Source organism: Terrapene carolina, unplaced genomic scaffold (assembly GCF_002925995.2).
Source record: "Terrapene carolina triunguis isolate 2854851 unplaced genomic scaffold, T_m_triunguis-2.0 Scaffold233, whole genome shotgun sequence".
Lineage (NCBI taxonomy): Eukaryota > Metazoa > Chordata > Testudines > Emydidae > Terrapene > Terrapene triunguis.
The window spans coordinates 11,012,878-11,027,607 of NW_020664584.1; positions in this window are offsets into that span (position 1 = coordinate 11,012,878).

A 14,730-nucleotide genomic window follows, 5' to 3' on the forward strand; every position below is an offset into this window, starting at 1 on the left:
TAGAGGCTCCTATTACCCCCCACCCCTGTTCTGGTTTTTCACACTTGCTGTCTGGTCACCCCAGTGGTGTGCACATGTGTGGGTCCCAGCTGCTCCCTGCCCCCCTCATTGAAGCAGGTGTGCAGGGTTCCTGCCCTGGGAACTGCAGGGCACCAGTGGACATGGGGCTGGTTGGAGGCAGGGCAGGGGCTGACTGGAGGTAGGGTCTGGCTGCAGGCAGGGCAAGGGGTGCCGGGCTGGCTGGAGACAGGGGGGTATGGGGCAGGCTGGCTGGCTTCAGGCAGGGCCACAGGGGGGTTCGGCGGGGTTGGCTGGGCTGGAGACAGAGGAGTGCGGGACTGGCTGGCTTCAGGCAGGGGGGTGCGGCAGGGGTTTGCTGGAGACAGGGCAGGGGGTGCAGGGCTGGGGCGGGGAGGGGTGTGTGTGGGGCTGGCTGGCTTCGGGCAGGGCCGCAGGGGGGTGCGGCAGGGGTTGGCTGGAGACAGGGGGTGCGGCAGGGGCTGGCTGCGGGCAGGGCAGGGGGTGCGGGGCTGGCTGGAGACGGGCTGGTGGCAGGGCAGGGGGTGGAGCAGGGGCTGGCTGCAGGCAGGGGGTGTGGGGCTGGCTGGAGACAGGGGCTGGCTGCGGGCAGGGCAGGGGGTGCAGGGCTGGGGCATGTGTGGGGCTGGCTGGCTGCGGGCAGGGCAGGGGGTGCGGGGTGGTGTGGGCAGGGGGTGCAGTAGAGGCAGCTGGAGCCCCAGCCCTTTAAATAGCCCCTGAGCCCCCCGCTATCCCAGGGCTCTGGAGCCCCAGGCCCTTTAAATTGCCCCCTGGGGAAGCCGGGCCACCCCGGTACGCTGTACCGGGGCTTGGGCGTGGGCCCCGATTCAGGGGACTCAGTTGAATCGGCCTAAAGCCGACCCTGCACACGCACGCGCACACGCGCACACACACACTCTCTCTCTCTCTCTCTGTCTGTCTCCCTCCTCCCCCCCCCCCCCGGTTTTCCCCCGCTCCCCCCACAGTTCAAGCCCCCCCCCCCCCACCCAGAGGGCCCCGTGGGGACCAACCGCGGCGGCCCCCCCCCCCCCCCCCCCCCGGAGGGGGGGTTGGGGGGGGGGGGGGGGTCTCGGCCCAGTCCCCTCCAGCTGTGGCTCGAGCCTAGGCCGGGCGCCCCTCCCCTCGCTTGCACTTACCGGCTCTGCCTCGTGCCCAGCGCTTCCCACCTCAGCAGGCCCCGGAAGTGACGCACCTGCTGTACGCCAGGCGGGGGGAGCGGGAGATGGAGATACGTGCACGCGTGTGCGCGCTTCTGGCCGTTTGGGCAATTGGAGCGCGGTGCGCGCGGGCTCCCGGCAGCCGCGCTTCTGACCATCCGGGCGGTCGGAGCGCGGCACGTGCATGCGGGGCTGTGAGGTTGCCCCCCCCCCCCCCCCCAGCAGGGGGCGAACCTGGCAGCCGCGCTTCTCGCCAGCCAGCCGGTCGGAGCGCGGTGCGCACGCGCAGGGCTGTGAGGTCGGCCCCCTCCCCTCCCCCCGGCAGGGGGCAAACCTGGCAGCCGCGCTTCTCAGTGGCCGGAGCGCAGTACGTGCGGGCGGGGCTGTGAGGTTGGCTCTGCCCCCAGGCAGGGGGTGAAGCCGGCAGCTCCCCCCGCCACTTGCCCGCAGGCCACACAGTGAGCCCCCGCGGGCCGCATGTTGTGCAGGCCTGATTTAGAGCATAGTCCAGTGACTTCAATGGGATTCTAGTGGAGTAAGAGGATCAACCCCACACAGATCCCAGTGCAGGACTGGGGCATATGGGAGTGAATCTGGGTGCTCATGTCATTGCTAAAAGTTCCCAGCCATCATTATCCAAGAATTTGCCGTGTGTTGGAAGCGTTATCTGAAGAGAAAGTAATTCTCCCTGGCTTTCATCAGCCGAATGAGGGGCTGGTAACCTGGAGACAGTGTGGCTTACACTAGCTGTACCAAGTCCAAGGTGCTGTGGAAGCGATAGGAAAGTAAAGCTAAGGGAGACAGATTCCTTCCAGCCCAGAGCCAGGCCCAGAGTTTCCTGCCTTTCAGAGAAAGCTCACTACCACCACCTTGCCGGGCTGCAGGGACAAATACAGTGCCATGAGACTTGAGTCCCCTGCCAGAATCTCACTGTCTGTAACAGGAAATGCCACACACAGGGCTTTCCCACACATCCACTGGATCTTCTTAAAAACCCTACAGACAGCAAAAGCTATTTTTAGACTTTGTGCAACCAGCAAAGTGAATAGAAAAAGCTCAGAGTAGCTCCCTCGGCACTGAGGAGAGAGCCGTCTCAAATGGGCACATCAGTGTGTGGGAAGAAGGCCTTATTTTCAGGGGTTCAGTACCAGAGCCCAGGTGTGTGATTCTCAGGCAGACATTCTTCTCCAAAGCCCTCAATAATCTTTTAGCAACAGGCTGACTAGTCATGGCAGTGCTGCAAGTGTGAGCACATCTGCCAATGGGCCTGAGATAGCTAGGCATAGGCACCGACTCAGTGGGTGCTCCAGATCTGGAGCACCCACAGAAAAAAATTAGTGGGTGCTTAGCACCCACCGGCAACCAGCTGCCCCCCTTACCCAAGCACCTCCTGCCCACCGGCAGCCCAGCCAATCAACTCCTCCGCCTCCCTGTCAGTGCCTACTGCCCACTGTGATCAGCTATTCCACGGCATGCAGGAGGCACTGGGAGGGAGGGGGAGGAGCAGGGACGGGGCACTCTCAGGGGAGGGGGCTGAACTGGGTGGGAAGAGTCAGGATGAGGTGGGGGAGGAGCCTGGGGCAAACATGGGGGGATTGAGCACCCCGGGTTCTGGAGGAAGCTGGCACTTGTGTAGCTAGGATGTGTGCCCCCAAAAGTGCAAGAGAAAAGGGAAGGGAGCATGTGAGGAGCAAGGGAGCTATATAGAAGCCTTGTGGACAGGGGGAAGCGGTAGATGTGGTAGATCTAGACTTTAGTAAGGCTTTTGATACTGTCCTGCATGACCTTCTCATAAACAAACTAGGGAAATATGACCTAGATGGAGCTGCTAGAAGGTGGGTGCATATAGAGATGTGGGACTCACCCCTGCGGCGCCTCCTGCTGGTCTCTCATGGAATTAGCTCATCCAGCCTCCGGAGCACCCTCTGCAGGCCGGTGTCCCGCTTGCCGCCGGCCCCATGTCCCTCCCAGACCCCGGTGCCCTTTTACCTGGGGTGCTGACCCCTGGCAATACCCCCACCAGTCTCTATGGTTCTCCCCTCTCTGGGGAACCTCCAACCCTCTAATCCCCACCTTGCCTCAGTCTGAGCTACTGCCAGTCATAAAATCATAGAATATCAGGGTTGGAAGGGAACTCAGGAGGTCATCTAGTTCAACCCCCTGCTCAAAGCAGGACCAATTCCCAACTAAATCATCCCAGCCAGGGCTTTGTCAAGCTTGAACTTAAAAACCTCTAAGGAAGGAATTCCACCACCTCCCTAGGTAACCCATTCCAGTGCTTCACCACCCTCCTAGTGAAAAAGTTTTTCCTAATATCCAACCTAAACCTCCCCCACTGCAACTTGAGACCATTACTCCTTGTTCTGTCATCAGGTATCACTGAGAACAGTCTAGATCCATCCTCTTTGGAACCCCCTTTCAGGTAGTTGAAAGCAGCTATCAAATCCCCCTCATTCTTCTCTTCTGCAAACTAAATAATTCCAGATCCCTCAGCCTCTCCTCATAAGTCATGTGCTCCAGCCCCCTAATCATTTTTGTTGCCTTCCGCTGGACTCTTTCCAATTTTTCCACATCCTTCTTGTAGTGTGGGGCCCAAAACTGGACACAGTACTCCAGATGAGGCCTCACCAATGTCGAATAGAGGGGAATGATCACATCCCTCGATCTGCTGGCAATGCCCCTACTTATACAGCCCAAAATGCCGTTAGCCTTCTTGGCAACAAGGGCACACTATTGACTCATATCCAGCTTCTCGTCCACTGTAACCCCTAGGCAGGGCCGGTGCAAGGAAGTTTCGCGCCCTAAGCGAAACTTCCACCTTGCGCGCCCCGCCCCCCAGCCCTGCGGCAGCTCCCCGCCCCCCCCACCCTGAGGCGCCCCCCCCGGGGAGCCGTGCGGCAGCTCCCCACCCCAGCTCATCTCTGCTCCGCCTCCTCCCCGAGCACGCCGCCCCTGCTCTAATTCTCCTCCCCTCCCAGGCTCGCGGAGCCAATCTGCTGTTTGGTGCTGCAAGCCTGGGAGGCGAAAGAAGTGGAGCGGCGACCGCGCGCTCGGGGAGGGGGCATAGGAACGCTGTAAAAAAAATTGGGGGCACCACTTTTTGGCGCCCCCAAATCTTGGCACCCTAGGCAACTGCCTAGCTTGCCTAAATTGGAGCACCGGCCCTGCCCCTAGGTCCTTTTCTGCAGAACTGCTTCCTAGCCATTCGGTCCCTAGTCTGTAACAGTGAATGGGATTCTTCCATCCTAAGTACAGGACTCTGCATTTGTCTTTGTTGAACCTCATCAGGTTTCTTTTGGCCCAATCCTCTAATTTGTCTAGGTCCCTCTGTATCCTATCCCTACCCTCCAGCGTATCTACCACTCCTCCCAGTTTAGTGTCATCTGCAAACTTGCTGAGAGTGCAAGCCACGCCATCCTCCAGATCATTAATGAAGATATTGAACAAAACCGGCCCCAGGACCGACCCTTGGGGCACTCCGCTTGATACTGGCTGCCAACTAAACATGGAGCCATTGATCACTACCCATTGAGCCCAATGATCTAGCCAGCTTTCTATCCACCTTACAGTCCATTCATCCAGCCCATACTTCTTTAACTTGCTGGCAAGAATACTGTGGGAGACTGTATCAAAAGCTTTGCTAAAGTCAAGGAATAACATCCACTGCTAATCCACAGACCCAGTTATCTCCTCATAGAAGGCAATTAGGTTAGTCAGGCATGACTTGCCCTTGGTGAATCCATGCTGACTGTTCCTGATCACTTTCCTCTCCTCTAAGTGCTTCAGAATTGATTCCTTGAGGACCTGCTCCTTGATTTTTCCAGGACTGAGGTTAGGCTGACTGGCCTGTAGTTCCCCGGATCCTCCTCCTTACCTTTTTTTTTTTTTTTCCTGCTCCCTGGGGCAGACTGCAGTGTAAAAGCCACTCATCATAGGCAAGGGGGTTCGGACCTGCTGCCTTCCTCTGCAACCCAGTTCCTCTACGGGGCCTTGGACAAGGCCCTGCAGCCTGGGGAGTTGCCAGCCTGGAGCTCCCTAGCCCCTCTGACCTTTCCCCAGCCCTGCCTCATTCTAGGCACCCTGAGCTTCCCAGCAGCCAGGCCCCCCTCTCTCTCTGAAGGCAGAGAGAGTCTGCTGAGCTCCTGGCTCCCAGTCTCTTATATAGGGCCAGCTGAGGCCTGATTGGGGCGTGGCCCAGCTGCGGCTGCTTCCCCAATCAGCCCTGCTTTTCCTGCCCCAGCCCTCTCCCAGGGCTGATTTCGAGCCTTTCCAGGCAGGAGCGGGGTGACCACCCCGCTACAGTGCAAAACTTGTTGGAAAACTCTTCCCAGAGAGTAGTTATCAGTGTTTCACACTCAAGCTGGAAGGGTATATAGAGTAGGGTCCCACAGGGATCAGTACTGGGTCCGGTTCTGTTCAATATCTTCATCAGTGATTTAGATATTGGTGTACACTTATAAAGTTTGTGGACGATACCAAGCTGGGAGAGTTGCAAGTGCTTTGGAGGATAGGATTAAAATTCAAAATGATCTGGACAAACTGGAGAAACAGTCTGAAGTAAATAGGATGAAATTCAATAAGGACAAATGTAAAGTATTCCACTTAGGAAGGAACAATCAGTTGCACACATACAAAATGGGAAATGACTGCCTAGGAAGGAGTACTGCGGAAAGGGATCTGGGGGTCAAAGTGGATCAAAGCTAAATATGAGTCAACAGTGTAACCCTGTTGCGAAAAAAGCAAACATCATTCTTGTTACCCGAAATTGGGCCAGCTAGTAAGCTTAGGGAGGACTAATGACCCACCAGAGTTTGGCAGAAAGCAGCACATTTATTATACTGATAGCTAAGCTCAAAAGAAAGGGGAGGGGGGTTGCACTCACACTCGCATACTCACGCTCCCAGGACAGGCATGGCATTGGAGATGTCAGGATCCTTCAAGGTAAGTGTCCCACAGCACAGTGATGGATGGTGCGATAAAGATAAGTCTTCCTGAGGCACGATGGAATGCAATGCGGCGAACCACTGGCCAGGCGGTCCGGGTGAAGGGCCTTCACGGGAGGTACAAGCTTGTGAGTGCACTGCTGAGGACATGGCCCCTTCCCCTTTTAAGGACCTGCTCCTCATGGCCTGCGACTAGAGATGACTTGGCCGCATCTGGTTGGTCACACTCCACCTTGGGCAGTGTCCATGCATTGGGTGTGTGAGTGCTGCCTAATTAGAGTCCCAGACACCTTGTCTACCTGGAAGCTCTTCTGATCTTCCAGCTGTTCAACCAACCCATTCATCCCACAAGCATTCCAGGAGGGAAGGGGAGGGGGAAAGCCACTTCAGAGGTATTCAAAGAGGGAGAGGAGACAAGGGGGGGAGGGGGGGATTGTAACAGACCTTTTGAGCATACAAGTTATACATAGCATACAGATCACTGGTGCGCCTACAACACTCTGCCCCTTGATCTATGATCATTACAGTAGTTGTTGTAGGGCACAGGTGATCTGTTGCAAACAAACCAAACAATCATAACCAGGTGAATATAACTAAAACCCTGGTCCTGCCCACCTGCTCCCAGAACACCCCCACTTGGCAAGGAGGGACAGCGGTGCCATGAGAACCAGCTCTGTCAACTCTGTGCCACTCAGAGGTTTTCCTGTGCCAGGGGAAGGCCAAGATGGTAAGTTATGTCAGCTCTCCAACCCCTTAGCACCACAGGAGAAGCACTGAGGATCTGGCCTCAGTACTTTAAACAGCCAGCATCATCAGGGCAATCGCTTTATGCCAGTGACTTACATTAACTCCATGCTGTCAGTGAAGAGCTAGGGCAATGCTATTGCAAAGGCAGCCCTCTCTGAATGGTTCCGACTGCAGTGCTCTTATGCTGTAGCTGGGATGTCAAACCAACATTGTTGAATGTCTGGTCTCAGTTCAGCTGCTGTGCAACTTCCCAGGTTTTCAGGACTGGACATGCAGGAAATGTTAAGTAGTTTTCTTGCCAGAAAATTGCATATCAGCTACAGAAAACAGAAGGGCTGTTGTTCTGACAGGGGCTTGCCTCTGAAGAGCTTTGGAGGCTATGGGTTCCCTCAGATGTTGTTTTCCTGAGTCAAAATTGTTTCATAATAATAAAAGCTTTTTTTCAGGTGCATCTCTGTCTCCGTGGCTGACTCTTTGCCAGGGTTTATGCACCATAAGCAGCTTAACTTTCTCTAGATTGTGTTTTAAATGTTTTGCAAAGAGGGGGGAAGCGTTTTGTCCTCTCTTGCTTCTTTGTGATGTGTAATGGAGGCCCGCAAGGTTTCAAAAAAGCCTCTGCTGCCTTTTGTTGCAGAAGAACTGACGTAGGAACTTTCTTAGCCCTGAAGTGATAAATGGGGGGATGCTGACTCTAACAAAGAGAGATTTACTCCTAGCTCTTTGTTAACAAAAGCAAACACCCCCTACCCCAGAATTCTAAACCTGTCATAGTCCTGCCAGTTCTCCCATCTTCTAATCTACAACAGCCTCCAGTTTCAGGCCCTGCTACACTTCAGGGGCCCAGAATGAAAGTGTCAGGGCTTGTAGAAAGCCCCACAAACAAGGGATGAAGCAAATATTTCCCTCCCAGCTACAGCCTGAATTCTCAGGAGGGAAAGTGAGAAAGCAGGAACTGTTGGGAAATATTTCATGCAAAAGTGACCAGGTGGCAGCACCATCTTTACTTGTGGTTTGTATCTATACTTACACTGTTCAGGGGAAAGACTTGTTACCTTAGCAGCTGCCCCTACAGGCAGCGGAAAAGCCAGCTTTCCCCTTTGTGTTTGTCCCTAGCAGGAGTTGCCTTCGGCTCCTGAGCGAAGGTTGGGCAAATAAGCTGAACCTGTTTTTTCCTCCCCTCCAAGTTGGGAGAGATCGTGAAGGGTTAGATAGGCTCCTTTTGCTGCAACTGTATTTAAAGGAGCATATGAAGAGGGACTTGGCATGGAGAAGCTGGAAAAATGGTATTTTCTGCCCCGATCTCAGGTCTAAGGAGGCCCATTACAGTGCAGTGCAGGCCGGGGGGGGGGGGGGGGGGGGGGGGGGGGGGGGAGGAGGAGGAGGAGGAGAAGAGACAGTTCACTGGCCCATGATTCAAACTGCCATTATAGCCATTCCAGGGCTAGTGGGGTGGGAGGAACTGACCCCCTCTACAGAAATGTTTGCCAAGGGGACATCAGCCCCTCTAAACTTCGCCTAAGATGGAAGAAACCAGCCAAACCAGAGCAGAGCAGCAGGTCACCTTCAGGCCTCTTAGCAACTAGGGACAGAAAGCCCGGGGTGAAGAGTGACTCTGACGGAAAAAGAACAGGAGTACTTGTGGCACCTTAGAGACTAACAAATTTATTAGAGCATAAGCTTTTGTGGGCTACAGCCCACTTCTTCGGATGCATATAGAATGGAACATATATTGAGGAGATTTTATATATATATATATATATATATATATATATATATATATACATACACACACACACACACACACACACACACACACACACACAGAGCATGAACAGGTGAGAGTTGTCTTACCAACTCTGAGAGGCCAATTAAGTAAGAGAAAAATTTTTTTGAAGTGATAATCAAGATAGCCCAGTACAGACAGTTTGATAAGAAGTGTGAGAATACTTACAAGGGGAAATAGATTCAATGTTTGTAATGGCTCAGCCATTCCCAGTCCTTATTCAATCCTAAATTGATTGTATCTAGTTTGCATATCAATTCCAGCTCAGCAGTCTCTCATTGGCCATGTACATTGGCCAAACCGGACAGTCTCTACGCAAAAGAATTAATGGACACAAATCTGACATCAGGAATCATAATACTCAAAAACCAGTGGGAGAACACTTTAACCTATCTGGTCATTCAATGACAGACCTGCAGGTGGTTATTTTACAACAGAAAAACTTCAAAAACCGACTCCAACGAGAGACTGCTGAGCTGGAATTGATATGCAAACTAGATACAATCAGCTTAGGATTCAATAAGGACTGGGAATGGCTGAGCCATTACAAACATTGAATCTATCTCACCTTGTAAGTATTCTCACACTTCTTATCAAACTGTCTGTACTGGGTTATCTTGATTATCACTTCAAGAGGTTTTTTTCCCCTCTTACTTAATTGGCCTCTCAGAGTTGGTAAGACAACTCCCACCTGTTCATGCTCTCTGTATGTATGTATTGTGACAAAGTTCCTCCTCTATCTTGGTGGGTCCTGCGCTTATTGGCAGATTTTCTTGCCTCAGAGATTCACCATGTGGGTTGGGGAACAGCCCAGAGACCTTCCCATCTGGAAGAACCTACAGTCCAGGTCAATTGGGAGGTTTGGGGGGAACCCGGGCCCACCCTCTACTCTGGGTTCCAGCCCAGGGCCCTGTGGACTGCAGCTGTCTATAGTGCCTCCTGTAACAGCTGCATGACAGCTACAACTCCCTGGGCTACTTCCCCATGGCCTCCTCCAAACACCTTCTTTATTCTCACCACAGGACCTTCCTCCTGGTGTCTGATAACACTTGTGCTCCTCAGTGCTCCAGCAGCACACCCTCTCACTCTCAGCTCCTTGCACCTCTTGCTCCCAGCTCCTCACACTCCCACCACAAACTGAAGTGAGCTCCATTTAAAACCCAGGTGCCCTGATTAGCCTGCCTTAATTGATTCTAGCAGCTTCTTCTTAATTGGCTCCAGGTGCCTACCTTAACTGGTTCTAGCAGGTTTCTGATTACTCTAGTGCAGCCCCTGCTCTGGTCACTCAGGGAACAGAAAACTACTCAACCAGTGACCAGTATATTTGCCCTCTACCAGACTCCTGTACCCCACTGGTCTGGGTCTGTCACAGTATATATATCTCCTCAATATATATTCCATTCTATATGCATCCGAAGAAGTGGGCTGTAGCCCACAAAAGCTTATGCTCTAATAAATTTGTTAGTCTCTAAGGTGCCACAAGTACTCCTGTTCTTTTTGCGAATACAGACTAACATGGCTGCTACTCTGAAATCTGACGGAAAAGTACATTGCTTGCCAGGAGCCATGAACACAAAGTCAGGACACCAAGGCTGACGAAAGCCAACAGGGCACCCTGTAGGGACACCTGCTTGTTTCCTGTGGAGGCTTGGAAACCTCTACAGCAGTGGTCCCCAAACTCTGGGGTGCACCCCCTAGGGGGGCATGGAGGAACGTTTGGGGGGGCATGCAGCAGGGCCCAGGCCAGCCCCCATGTGGGGCAGGGAGGGAGTGCCACCCAGGCCCGCTTGGCCTCCAGCCCAGCTCAGATCCCAGTCCCAGCTCCACTCTGGCCCCTGCTCCAACCCCAGATGCAGCTCCACTTAGCCCCCAGCATCAGCTCCACTCCATCCCCAGCCCAGCTCTGCCTTCATTCCCTCTCTGCCCCCAGGCCAGCTCCTCTCTGCCCCCAGACCAGCTCCACCTCTAGCCCCAGCTCCTCTGCCATCCCCAATTCTGCCCCCAGCTCTGCCTGAAGCCCAAACTCCTCTGCTGAGGAAGCCTTGGCGGTGCAGTAATGGAGGGGCGGCATGGACAGATTCCATTACTGGTAAGAGGGGGCACAACAGGAAAAGTTTGGGCACTGCTGCTCTACAGCTTCCTGGCTTAGAAAAACAATCCAACCCAGCAGATTTCAGCAACGGCCACCTGCCATTTTGGGAAGAAAACCAGCCAAGGGGAAGAACAATGCACCCTCAGGGCTGGGGCCAGTTCTAGCATGAGCCACCAGGGCTAACACCCAAAGGCCAGGGTTTGACCTCCTGTTATGGCCACCAATGAGACCATCCCCTTCCCTCAGATACCGCCCGCTTATCACACTGCCACAGGAAGAGTACGAAAGAGGAAACATCAGCTTCCTTCCCACTTCTGAATGTGAACAAAACAGGCAGGACTGGCTGCACAGGGCAGGGGCTTCTGGCTTATGTGTTCTGGGGGAACAGAGGAAATGGTGAGATTCTGGAGCAAGAAGGATCCTGGTCACACACCTGAATCCTACTCAGGCTGTGGGTGAGACGCTGCTATGTGGATTGGTGCCATGTAGTAGGTATCACGTTGGCCTTCTCAAATGTGCTGCTTTTACCCATTCCTCAGGGCATGGCCAGAACTTTATCTTTGGGCATTGTCATGTTGCATTTTGCTGGCTCTTCACTTGAGCCATGGAAAATGTGGGACCTCCGTTCCCATTCTTCCACTAGCACTGGCTTTCTGGCTTCATTTCTCCCAGGCATCTAACTCAGCAAAGAACACTCAAGCCTTCTCTGAACCTGCTTTCTGTGATATAGACAAAAATCTTTGCAAAAGGCCCTGATTCTAGATCTGGCAGGAACACAACCTTTCAATCCTGCTCTACGCAGCCTACATTTTTCTTTCCCTTCCAAGTCACATGAATACAAATGAGGTCATTTTTAGCTGAGTGAAATGGGGGGCCAGGGTAGGGTGACCAGATTTCCTGATTTTATAGGGACAGTCCCGAGTTTGGGGTCTTTTTCTCATATAGGCTCCTATTACCCCCCACCCTCTGTCCTGATTTTTCACACTTGCTGTCTGGTCGCCCTAGGCCAGGGTCTTGACATCAATACATAGAGTCATAGCGTTTAAGGCAGTGGCCCTAAAGAGGAGCCACAGCTCTGGCCCTGGCTCCCAGCTCCTGGCCCTGGCTCCTGACTGTAGCTCCATTCCCAGCCCTGGTTCCCGACCACGGGTCCTGGGGGGAGGCACGGACAGGTCCCACTACGGGTAAGGGGGACACCATGGAAAAAGTTTGGGGATCACTGGTTTAAGGCCAGAAGGGAGCACCAGATCATCTTGTCAGATCTCCTGTATGTCATAGGCCACCATCACCCCCCAACACCTGCACACTCAACCCAACAACCAAAATTAGTCTTGAGCTGGTTTATCAGTTATTTGCCAAGAGGGACCCTAGATATATGGATCCCGGCTCTTTTTGCTGCTGTTAACTCCCTGACAGAAGCATTACATGTATGTAAGTTGGGTCTGAATGAGCTCTTCTCTGCCATCTAGTGATGAATTGGGGAGACGATCTCCAGAGCAGACTGAAAGACACCTATTTTCCCTAGGTGATCAGCACCCATACCTGCTTTACCAAAGTGATCAGTTTTGGTTGTTTGGGGTTAAAATTCACTTTACTATTGAATACAGGTTAATGAAATCTCATTATTCTTATTGTATGGATAAAGGGCAGGAGAACTGTAATTGGCATGTCCTGATTGAGGTGGGTTTGACCCTAAGCACCCCTGCATTCACACCCACACACTTTGTGAGGTATCATTTGAAAACAAATAACTCACTGGTCATTAATATTCCTGCATGATGTATGTTTGTGATGTGTACTAGGAGTTTTGGCTGTGTACTAGAATTGTGAATAAAGTGTGTTTAAACCAAGCATGTCAGGGGGAGTTGATAAACAGGCCTGCCCTAGGTAAAGGAATGTGTTTGCTTCACTGACCAGTGGCCTGCTCATCAGGCAGAGACAATGCAGGTCCAGTTATATATCAAGTGAACAAAGCTATCAAGCTAACAAGTGGGGGAGACAGCATGGCGTCTACACCCAGCAAGAGAGAGAAGCTTGGTCTGGGTTTTACTTTTCAAAGGTTTACTGGTCTATAAGGACGGGGCGCTGAACCTCCAGCTATAAGGAATTGAATCAACTGACTGTATACAACGTTACTGTATTATGAAAGTGGATAGAGTTAGGTCTTTTCTGAAAGCTAACAACACACAAGTGATTAATATTGTGAAGGGTCTGTAGTAACACTGTACGAAAAAGCATGGAAACTTAATGATATTATGATTTAAAGTCTGTGACCAAACAGGGAGAAACAGGTTCCCTCCCAGAGAGGAGAGAAGGCAGCTATCTACCTGTCTCCAATGAGATTAATCAAGGTGTGACAAAAAATGATGGAAGCCCCATTTACATAGAAATCAGCAAGTGGATGGGAAGGCCACAGGAAGGGAAGAACAGCATGAGGTCATCCTGCCTCTTGAAACAAAGTCATTGAACTCTGAAAAATATAAGCAAAAACAGCAGCCATCTTTGGCATCCATTACTAGACAGACACAAGGGAACAGAGCTCTTGCAAGCTGAGAAAGATGGGTCCTTCAATCAAAGGGGGGATGGGAGGATAAAAGTCTCTGGGAACTGAATATAGGCGAGAAAAAACATCTTGAACAAAGCCTATACCTTGCTAGATTAAGTTTTAAACTTTTAGATGTATGTTTTCACTTTTGTTTGGTTCTAACCCTTTCTAACTTTATTCCTTTTACTTGGCATCCCTTAACCTACTGTCCTGTTGTTAATAAATTTGTTTTATTTTTACTATAAACCAGCTCAGTGCTGTGTTTGCAGGGACAGGTGTATTCACCCCAGTTAAGTGAATAATCTGTAATGTGCTTTTGTGTTTTTAGAGAACCAAACAAACCTTATTATTTCTCTGAACTGTCCAGGAGAGGGCTGGACATTGCAGAGTTCACAGTTCTGGGAAAATGCAGGACCAGGAGTGTGTTGGGGTCATCTTGCTGGTTGTAACCAAGGCTGGTGGAAGCCAGAGTGGGGCTGTATGTGCGGGTCAGACGTACTGACCCAGGGCTGTCTAGCACACAGACACTCAGAGTGTGACCTGCAGGCTTGTGGGCTGATTGGAAACATCCCACATGGGGAGCTACAACAACAAAACACTGTGAGGCACCCAGGGTTGCAGGGCAACTGGCAGAACAACCCCTCACTGGTCTGGATTGCACCTTGAACTCCATGACAGGGAGTCACCCAAAATTGAGCCTCACTCGCGAAGCAGGAGGTAGTGACATCAAATCAAAGTGAAAGTCAGAGGGGTTGAGGATAGGTTTTCCTAGGTGGTGCTATGGCCCTGTTTAAATGGCCCTACAAGCCATTTGATGCTATATAAGAATGGACATACCGGGTCAGACCAATGATCCAGCTATCCCAGTATCCTGTCTCTGACACCAGCCAGTGCTAGATCCTTTAGAAGGAATGAATAGAATAGGGCAGTTATCAAGTGATCCATCCCTGTTGTCCAGTCCTAGCTTCTGGCAGTTGGAGGCTTAGGAATGCCCAGAGCATGGGGTTGCATCCCTGACCAGCTTGGCTAATAGCCATTGAAGGATCTGTCCTCCATGAACTTACCTAATTCTTTTTGAACCCAGTTATACCGTGGCCTTCACAGCATTCCCTGGTCACAAGTTCCACAGGCTGACTGAGCGCTGTGTGAAGTAGTACTTCCTTTCGTTTGTTTTAAACCTGCTGCCTATTAATTTCATTGGGTGATCTCTGGTTCTTGTAGGGTGACCAGATGAGAGATGTGAAATATCGGGATGCGGGGGTGGGGGGGTGAGGGGGTACAAAAAAACCCAAAAAAAACCCCAAGAGCCAGCGGCAGAGGAAAAAACAAAAACAAAAGCAAAAAGCAAAAAAACAAAAAAAACCCAAACAAGAGCCACCGGAGCATAGGAAAAATTGGTGGGGGCTGAGCACCCACCGGCAGCT